We start from the raw sequence: 9,467 nt of genomic DNA, 5'->3' as shown, positions 1-9,467 counted from the left end.
GAATATTTAGCTGCAGCGATAACCTCTTTATATATGGTCCGCTTAAGTTTGGTAGATGGCCTGTCATTGGATTTTAGTGCTTCCAGCAAAGCCAAGTTTGCTTCACAACACCACTGATTGAACCAAGAGTGTGGAGGCTTCCTTTGGCCTCTCATCTGACCTTCTGGGTGAAATAAAACCATTAGTTTGTTGGTGGGTTTAGTATGTATCTCCGAGACCCCTGCTAATGAAGCAATTGTGTCTTCCTCCCTGATAACTTTTTTCATATCCTGTAAAGAGCAGCTCATTACCTCATACAGGGCTGCCATCAGATTGGGGAATTGCTGCATTACCGGCCAACGTATTCTTCTCCTAATAGTTGTGAGTATTAGCATGTCATCCAGCGGTGCACTTGGTGGTGATCCAGCTTGCACTACCGGTAAAGCAAGGTCCAGTGTCAGTGCATTGTGATCACTGTCATGTCTAGGCAGGACAGCAAAATCTATGACCATTGGCCACAACCTGGTCTCTACCAGGATACAGTCAATCAAAGAAGAGTGTCCCTCCCTGTTAAATGTGTGCATCCCATGAGTGTCGGATTTTGTGCGCCCATTGCAAGCCCTTACTGAATGGTTCAAAGTGAGGGATGTAATCTGGAGTGCTGGGGGGGGGGGGACACATTTTAATGGCAGGTATGTTCAGCTCTGGGATAGCCCATAGCCTTTCTTCTTCACAGACAGCACCACCATTGTTTTCATCTATGGGCTCGAACAGGCAATTAAAATCACCCCTAATGACCAGATAGGCACTGGCCACAACAGTGGACAGAAGAGAGGCCAGGTGTTCCAAAGTAAAATATTTGTGGCATATTCTTATAGGTCTGGACTTTAACCAATGCTATTTCGACCTTAAGGGTAAAAGTGAGTAAGAAGCACAGAATGTCATTAGAAGCGAACTCCATCCTCTTGGCCATATTGCCCAGGTAGGTGCCCACCCATATGGGGAGCCCACCTGACAGTCTGCCTCTCCCCCTGGTGGTGGCGACCGTTGAGGAAGCCACAAAACCCAGCCACTGTACATGCTCCCTGAACTATGTTTCCTGGAAGAAGCTTAGATCAAAGTGGACTGCAAAGGACCCCCAATCAATGGAGTCCAGTTTGTTCTTTAGGCAAGCAACATTCCAGGATAATAGCCTCAGGGATGTTGGTACTTCCCGGGTACCCGAAGTTGCTATATTGGGGCTTTGGGGGCATTACTTAGGAACAGTAGCTCTTTCTGCAACTGTGGGGGACTACTTTCCCCTGTTTCTGTCTGTGTACTCCTATTACCCGGGACATCAATGTTGAAACTTAGTCTGGCTATCTTTGTGTGCCTACTGCCCAATTCTGGCTCTAATGAGGTGAAAGCAGGTTGCATGATTTGGGACCCTGTGTTGGGCAGGGGCTTGTTCATTAACTCCTCTACTCCCCCTTCTGTAGTCATACAGGCATTGAAGGGTTCGACCTGCGGCTCTATTCCTCCTTTCCAAGGCCCATAGGCACACTGTGCATTGTACAGCCCTGTATTGTGTCTTATTCTCCCCATTGGTCCCCCCTCAGAGTCTTTCGCTGGTCAAAGAGTCAGTTCACCCCCTCCAGCACCCCATATCTATTTGTTATTAGTAATGTGAAGATCAGGGGCCTGTGTTTCTGGTGTAGGTGTCTATTCTGTCATTGGATTGTATTCTGTGTGGCCAATGCACTGCTGTTTTGTTCCCTATTTGGTGGCTTGTGCTGTGGCTTGTAGAAATAACCAAGTGGCGAGGGCTTGATCACTATACCAAATTCCTGTTTAAGGAAGTCAGAGAACAAGAGGCTATGGGCAGTCTTTGGATTGATAAAAAATTCATCACAACACAGTCTCCTTGCCTGTCTTTGGGTCTATTCCCTACGCAGTTGACCCTGCGAGGCATAAATAGCTCTTCGGCTCTGTCGTAGGGGAACTGCCTGTAGATTACTAACAAATGTAGGCATTTGTTAGTTAGCTCATTTTGTGTTTCTCTCTGCCTCTTTTTTATCCGTGGGACCACTGCAAGGACTACAACATATGGACATCAGGCAGCAAGAGGTAGATTAATGGTGGGGAAATTTGCCTAATCAGCTCGTCCATGCTCAATCCCCTCCCCCTCCCCTGTGTCCCTAGCCAAGCTCCTAGATGGGCTGTTGCTCTTATGAGCTCTTCTGAAATAGTCAACCCCTCCTGCCATACTCCTGCAGACATTGGTACAGGTGCAGCCTTCTTGGAAACGCCAGTTAGCAACCCTCAATGATTTGGTAGGATGGGAGAGGCAGTGTGGCAGATGGCATCTATTCCATTTAAGGTGACCCCAGAGGTCTTGTTGTGAATCTTGTCATGTAACTTCTCACAAAATTCAGTCACTCTGTGCAGGCGTGCTACCAGGGGGGAAAGTTCTTCCCTCAAGGTAAGTTTGACCTGCTCACATATGCCGGCTAGTAGGTTTACCTCCCATATAGGATATATGTTCCCCTTTCGTGCTCTATCAGTAGTGCTAGAGGCCATTTCATCAGTACAATAAGGTTTGTCAGGGACTCAGACGTTTGGCTTCCTACGTTTGGTTGCATCCCATGTAGTTTTTAAAATGTTGTCAGTCATAGAGGATCCTGCAGTTCCCCGCCCCCTTTCTGCGGTTGCACTTTGGGTGTGACTCTGTGTTGGTCATTACCTCCTTGCAAGATGAGGGAGAATTGGGCCCTGGCTGGTCAAAAGGGCTAGCTGGGAGCGACAACAAGCCCTTTGCGGAGTGTTGTGGGTCAGGGGTTAGGGATAGCCACATTTCTGTTAGTTCAATGTTGGTAGCCCCAACCCCTCTGCAGCATTCTGTCAATTGACGTTAGTGGCAGGGATGAAGCTAGAGTCTGTGCATGTGTCTTTCCCTGGCAAGCTTGCTTTCCCATGATCTATTGGTTGATTCCAGTTCACCCAATGACACTTGACACTCCCGTTCTTACATTTTAAAGAGCAGCAAGGAAAACATACAAAATCACACCACTGACCAGATTCTTCTCTCGCCACTAAGGAAGGCAGCCGTATGAGGTCTCCGAGGAGCTGAGGCGAAGGTGTCAGTAAAAGGCCATGTCCCTGCCCAGTCTTGTCCGGACGGGAGCAGCAGGCCTGCTCTTGTCCCAGTCTTCGCCCAGGGGGTAGCCCGAGTGTGTCCCGTGCAGCGGAAACCCCCCTGCAGCTGATAAAGGTGCCTCTGGGTGCTGGCAGGAGCGATGACTGCTCTCCCGGCCCCAAGGGATGCTGGGCCCTGTGGTCCTGTCCCCACCGCCAAACAAAAACTTCAGTGTCCCACGCAGCAAGAACCCCCTGCGGCTGATAAAGGCACCTCCAGGCGTTGGCAGGAGAGATGACAGCTCTCATGGCTGCTAGGGATGCTGGGGCCTGTGGTCCTGCCCCCACCGCCAAACAACAAAGTGTTCATTGAATTGTTAGAGATGACTTCTGATAAAGATGAGAGGTTAAAAGGAAAAATGTCTAGGAGGTATGGGCACCTTACCTCTCCTGATTACTAAAATGATACGATATCTGTGTTGGCAGCACTTGTCTGTGAGTGTATTGTCAAAAAAGTGACACAATATTTTGCAGTGCTAGTTGATGAAACCATAGATTTCTTACATAAAGAGCAGCTGAGGTTTATTATCTTCTTTGTTGATGGTGATGGAAATGTTCAGGAGAATGCACTAGGGAGTTACCATATGGAGAAGTTAGATGCCTCCAGTCTTGCTGGAGCCATTATTGAAGCAATACAGAAAGCTGGACTTGACTGGAAGAAATGTGTTGCACAGTGCTATGATGGAGCATCCGTTATGAGTTGCTGTTTTAATGATGTCTAAGCAAGAATATGAGAGATCGCATCACAAGCAATTTATCTACACTACTATGCCCATCCCCTAAACCTTGTGTTAGTGCAAACAGTAATTAACACACAACCAGTAAAACATTTCTTTTCGACACTGCAAGCAGTTTATGTTTTTCTTTCACAAGGTTCACCAATACAGGAGCTCTTTGTGAAGGATCAGACAGTGAAAAATCTGTCTGTAATGTAAAGACTCTCAGTACGAGGTGGTTTACTGGTACTCCTGTGTTAGAAAAGTACAGGAGCAATTTGAGTCCAATATCATTCTTCGTGTAATGGGATCACAACAACGTGACAAGGAGGCTAGTTCAGAAGCCAAAAGACTTCTTAAGAACATTGAAAACTTTGGTTTGTTACTTACATTGCGGTGTATGGAACTCATTCTCTGAAAGATTCACAGTCTGTCCAAGTACTACAGAGCAAAGACCTTGACTTGCCGAGAGTATGTGATCTAATTGAGTCAACAAGAAGTGATTTACTGAAACTCTATCAAGACAGTCAGTGGACCAAATTGTTAAGTCAGGCTAAGGTCTTATCAGAGCAGAGTGGAATTGAGATTCATGACAAATCCAATCCAAGGGCTCCATATGTAAGACAACATAAATTAAGTGACAAACTGACAGACTATTTTCTCAGTACATCTGAAGGGAAAAGCTCCATCCATTTTAATGTCTCAGAAAGTTAAACTCCGCTGTCTGAGCGCTTAAAGTAGGAAGTTTATTTCTCTATTTTGGATCGATTTGTAAATGAGTTTGATGCTAGATTTACAGACAACATGCTCCTCATGTCTACTGTCAGAATGTTCAATCAAGAAGCTTTAATTTTTTTTAACTTTTCCTCCGCACTAGTTATTGTTGACAAATATCCAGAGGTTGCAGTAGACAGTAGTCTTCTACAATCCGAATTTGGAAACTGCACAATCGGATTTTTCTGAAAAGAATGTACCCGGTATCCACTCTGTTAGGCAGTATCTCATTTATCTGCCAGAAACGCTTCCTCATACTTTAGATATTTTACATGTACTTCTTACCTTACTTATTACTACTGCTACAAATGAGAGATTCTTCTCATGTAGGAAAAGGGTAACAACTGATTTGCACAACATGTGGAGACAAGACACTCAGTGATTTAATGGTAATGACTTGTGAAACTATTGAGGTTAAGCAGCTAAATTTGAATGAAGCCATCAACAGTTTTGCTGACATGCATCGCCGGAGGTATCCACTTACAAAATTAGCTGGTCCTTTCCCTTACTCAGAGAAGCAGCCTCACACTTTGCCAGGCAAACAACAGTTACTCCTCAATCAATCTCGATTTCTCTTTGGGCCTATGTCACCTGAAGAAATTGACCAGTGATCACAGAAGCTAATATCCTATGCAGGAGCACGAAGACAGCAGCTACCATGCTGCCATGCAGTATCGGCCTACTCCTGATGGCTAGGCAAACAACATTACGCCCTCATGGGTCCTCCCCGTCCCAGTCCTAACAACGTGAGGCAGTCCTGCCTCCACCCAGCCAATCACAACGCTAGTATTTCTATGCTACATAAGCCCCGCCCACCTACCGCCATGCCTGTTTTTTTTCTGCTCCGACGGCTGTCGGAACGCTGGTGCTCCCGGTTCCGGTCCCTGGATCCAGTTTCCTTTGGTGGCGGTTCCGTGAGTTTTTCGTTTGTGTTTACATTTAAACTGTTGTTTTCATCTTGTAATGCACAGCTCGGCCGCTCCGGTTTTCCGGTCGGCCGGGCTCCTGTTCTGAGGTCAGGTGCGCTCCCTGCTCATGTGCTGGGCTGGGGCGGGGAGTTTTGATGGTATCCTGGCCTCGGGTCGTTCCGGCGCTGCTGCACTATCGCAGCGTCTGGCCCCCGCGGCCATTCTCTTTTGACCTGTGGCTGTGGGTGGAGACGTCAGGGCTGCCCTCTTTTTATTTCATACTTCAACACACCTTTGCGTGATTGGTTGATTGGGGGCAGTATTTATTGGAGGTTGCTGGGCACTTCCTTTGTTGTGGTGATTTCCTGTTTGGTTTCTTCTGGGTTTTTTCACCATGAGTGAGGGGTCTTCTTCTCCTGTGCCAGCTAAGGCTGTTTCTAAGCAGTATTATATTCAGGATCTACAGGAGGACGACGTCTTGCAGATTTCTAGGGCTGATTTGCGAGACTTGATTGATTCTGCGGTCCAGTCTGCGCTGCTGGAGCCTGCGGCTAAGCGGGCTAAGGATGATGAGGAGGAGCTGGACAATTCCCCTAAGGGAAAGTACATCCAGGGCAAGGTTTTTTCGGACATGCTGGTGCATATTCGTGAGGTGCTTGGGTTTGACCCTAAATCCCTGTCTGAAGAGGGGTTTTACGCACAGTATAGTTCCTCTGTGGTGGATGACCTCCCCTTCCATGATGTCCTGAAGGATATTATCACGAAAGAGTGGCTGGAGGTGGATAAGCAGGGTATTCCGCGATTCCTGGGGAAGCGATATCGCCTGGCGGACTTTGATTCCCAGTTTCCTGCGATTCCGAAGGTTAATTCTCTTTTGTCTTCTATGGCTTCCTCCTCTTCCTCTTTGTCTTCGGAGGAGGCTTCCCTGTCTGATCCGGTGGAGCGTAAGGTGGAATCTGCTCTCAAGCGTTCTTACGCCGCTTCTCACTTTGGGGTGCGTGCTAGCACTTATGCGGCCTATGCGTCACAGTTCCTGCTCAAGGATTTCGAGAGGCTGTTTGACTGTCTTCAGGATCATGGGGACCCTACTCCTGTGTTGGCTCAAATGGAGGTTTTGGCGCAATTCCTGTCAGATGTCACTTTTGATTCCTTGTGGGCTTTCTCCTCGGCTGCTGGGGCGGCGGTGGCTGGGAGGAGGTCTCTGTGGACAAAGCCGTGGCGTCTTGATGCTGCTCAGAAGTCTTTGGTCCATAAACTGCCTTTTGAGGGTCCTCGTCTCTTTGGGGATGCCTTGAATTCGATGGTGCAGCGCTCTGCGGAGGAGAAGAAGTTGTTGAAGCCTTTTCAGCCTGCTCCTAAGAAGAGGTCTTTTTTCCAGAAGCAGGGGTTTCAGGGGGTGTTGTCCTCTCAGCCCTTTCGTGGTCGGGCCCGTGGTCGGGGGGCCGCGTTCCATTATAAATCCCGGCCTCAGCAGCAACAGCAGCAGCAGCTGCCGCAGCCTCCCTCTGGTGCTGGACAAAAGTGACTATGCCGCTGTGGGGGCTCGTCTCCATTTGTTTCTGGACCGTTGGTCGGCTCTGATCTCCGATCAGTGGGTCTTGGATATCATCAGGTGGGGTTACCGGATTCCCTTCCGGGGCCCTCCCCCTCTGGATTGTCTTCTGGTTACCCCGTTGTCAAGAGACCCGGTGCGGAGGTCTGCCATGTTGTCCGGTGTCCGCTTGTTGTTCCAGAAGGGGGCGGTGGTGCCGGTTCCAGTGGAGGAAGTGGGCCTGGGGTTTTATTCCCGTCTGTTTCTGGTTCCAAAGCCCGATGGTTCCTTCCGCCCCATATTGAATCTCCGTTCCCTGAACAAGTTGGTGCGGCTGGATCATTTTCGGATGGTCACATTGCAGTCCATCATTCCCCTCATCCAGGAGGGAGATTTTTTGGCTTCCCTGGACTTGGAGGACGCCTATTTTCACGTTCCGGTCCATCCTGCCAGTCAGCGGTTCCTGCGGTTTGTGGTCCAGGGGATGCATTTCCAGTTTCAGGTTCTGCCGTTCGGCCTCTCCACTGCTCCCAGGACTTTTACCAAGGTATTGGCTCCTGCTGTGGGGGTTTTGCAACATCAGGGTTTCTCCGTGTTTCCCTATATTGATGATTGTTTGGTCTCTGCTTCCTCTTTCCCTCAGGCTCTTCTGGCGGTGGAGGCTACGTTGTCCCTGTTCCAGGAGCTGGGGTTCAAGGTGAATTTGGCCATGTCTCATCTGGTTCCTGTTCAGAGACTTCAGTTCATCGGGGGTCTGTTCGACACCTCTCTGGGGGCGGTGTTTCTCCCTCCTGTTCGGATCCTTTCCTTACAGGCTCTGCTGCGGGATCTGTTGAGTCGTCCCTCTGCCCCGGCTCGTGTTTGGTTGCGGGTCCAGGGGTTGATGGCTGCGACCACTGCTGTGGTTCCTTGGGCTCGCCTCCATCTCAAGCCCTTGGTGACTCATCTGTTGGCTCGGTGGGACCCCTCCCGGGCGGACTACGAGACTCTGATTCCTCTCTCTCCTGCTCTGATTCGGGACTTGGACTGGTGGCTTTGCACTCCCAACCTGGAGAAGGGGGTGCGGTTTTGTCTTCCTCCTCCCCTTTTGTTGACGACGGATGCCAGTCTCTGGGGTTGGGGGGCCACTTTGGGGTCCTTGGAAGCCAAGGGTCAGTGGTCTCAGGGAGACAGCACCCGTTCCTCGAACTGGCGGGAGTTGGCGGCTGTCTGGGAGGCGGTGCAGTTCTTTCAGGTTCCTCTCCTGGGGGCGAATCTTTTGGTTCGTACCGACAACCAGGTGGCTCGTTGTTACTTGAACCGTCAGGGGGGGACCAGGTGCGCGTCTCTGAACTTGTTGGCCTCCATGATTTGTGCTTGGGCGGAATCTCATCTGTTGGCCTTGAGGGCGGTGTACATTCCGGGACGGTTGAATTTTCATGCGGACGCTTTGAGCCGCGACCTTCCATCTTCTGTTCTGTACCATCTCTCTCTTCCTCTATTCCTGTCCCTTTGCCTTCGGTTCGGGACTCCTTGGATCGATCTTTTTGCGTCCCCTCACAACTCTCTCCTGCCCCGGTTTTGTTCGGAGGTGCTGTGTCCTCAGGCTTGGGCAGTGGATGCTCTTTCGATTCCCTGGCCTTCGGGCCTTCTGTATGCATTCCCTCCCATTCCCCTCCTCCCGAGGGTGCTGCAGAAGATTCGGAGGGAGAATGTTTTGGTCCTGTTGATTGCTCCTTTCTGGCCTCGCCGCATTTGGTTTCCCCTCCTGCTGAAGCTGGCGAAGGGTCAGTTTGTCCGGCTTCCTTTGTGTCCATCTCCTCTTCAGTTTCCACTCCTGTCTCTGCCTTGTCTTCGTCGTTTGCAGCTGACGGCTTGGCTCTTGAGCGGTTGACTTTGGAGTCTTTGGGTTGTTCGTCAGTGGTGGCTCGTGACATCCAGTTGTCTCGCCGCCCTTCGACCCTTAAGTGCTATGGCCGCCATTGGGGTTCTTTTGTTTCTTGGTGTTCCTCTCATGGGGTGGATCCTGTACCTGGGGTTCCTACTTCTGTGTTGGAGTTTCTCCGGGATGGTTTTTTGAAAGGCCTTTCCCCTTCCACGTTGTCTGCTCAGTGGGCGGCGGTTCGTGCTTGTCGGGGTCCTGGGGCCTCCTTGGAGGGTGTTGCTCCTTTGGTTAGTCGGCTTCTTCGGAGCTTTCGGCTTCGTCGGCCGGTTTCTCCTGTTCTCATTCCTTCTTGGGATTTGCCTACTGTTTTGCGTGGTCTACAGTTGCCCCCTTTTGAGCCTTTGATGGAGGCATATTTGTTGTGGCTGTCCGCTAAGGTGGCTTTCCTGTTGGCCATTACCTCCGCTCGCAGGTTGGGTGAGTTGGGTGCCTTGCTCGTTTCGTTTCCCTATTTGCAGTTC

At 49.9% G+C, this 9,467-nt stretch overlaps 1 pseudogene; it reads left to right on the top strand.

Moving 5' to 3' along the window:
* Positions 1-3,512: 3,512 nt before the first annotated feature.
* LOC147722683 (zinc finger MYM-type protein 1-like) lies at positions 3,513-4,583 on the top strand (annotated as a pseudogene).
* The last annotated feature ends 4,884 nt before the right edge of the window (positions 4,584-9,467 follow it).

Source organism: Lissotriton vulgaris, chromosome 4_1, assembly GCF_964263255.1.
Source record: "Lissotriton vulgaris chromosome 4_1, aLisVul1.2, whole genome shotgun sequence".
Classification (NCBI taxonomy): domain Eukaryota; kingdom Metazoa; phylum Chordata; class Amphibia; order Caudata; family Salamandridae; genus Lissotriton; species Lissotriton vulgaris.
This window is presented reverse-complemented; position numbering and strand designations above follow the sequence as displayed.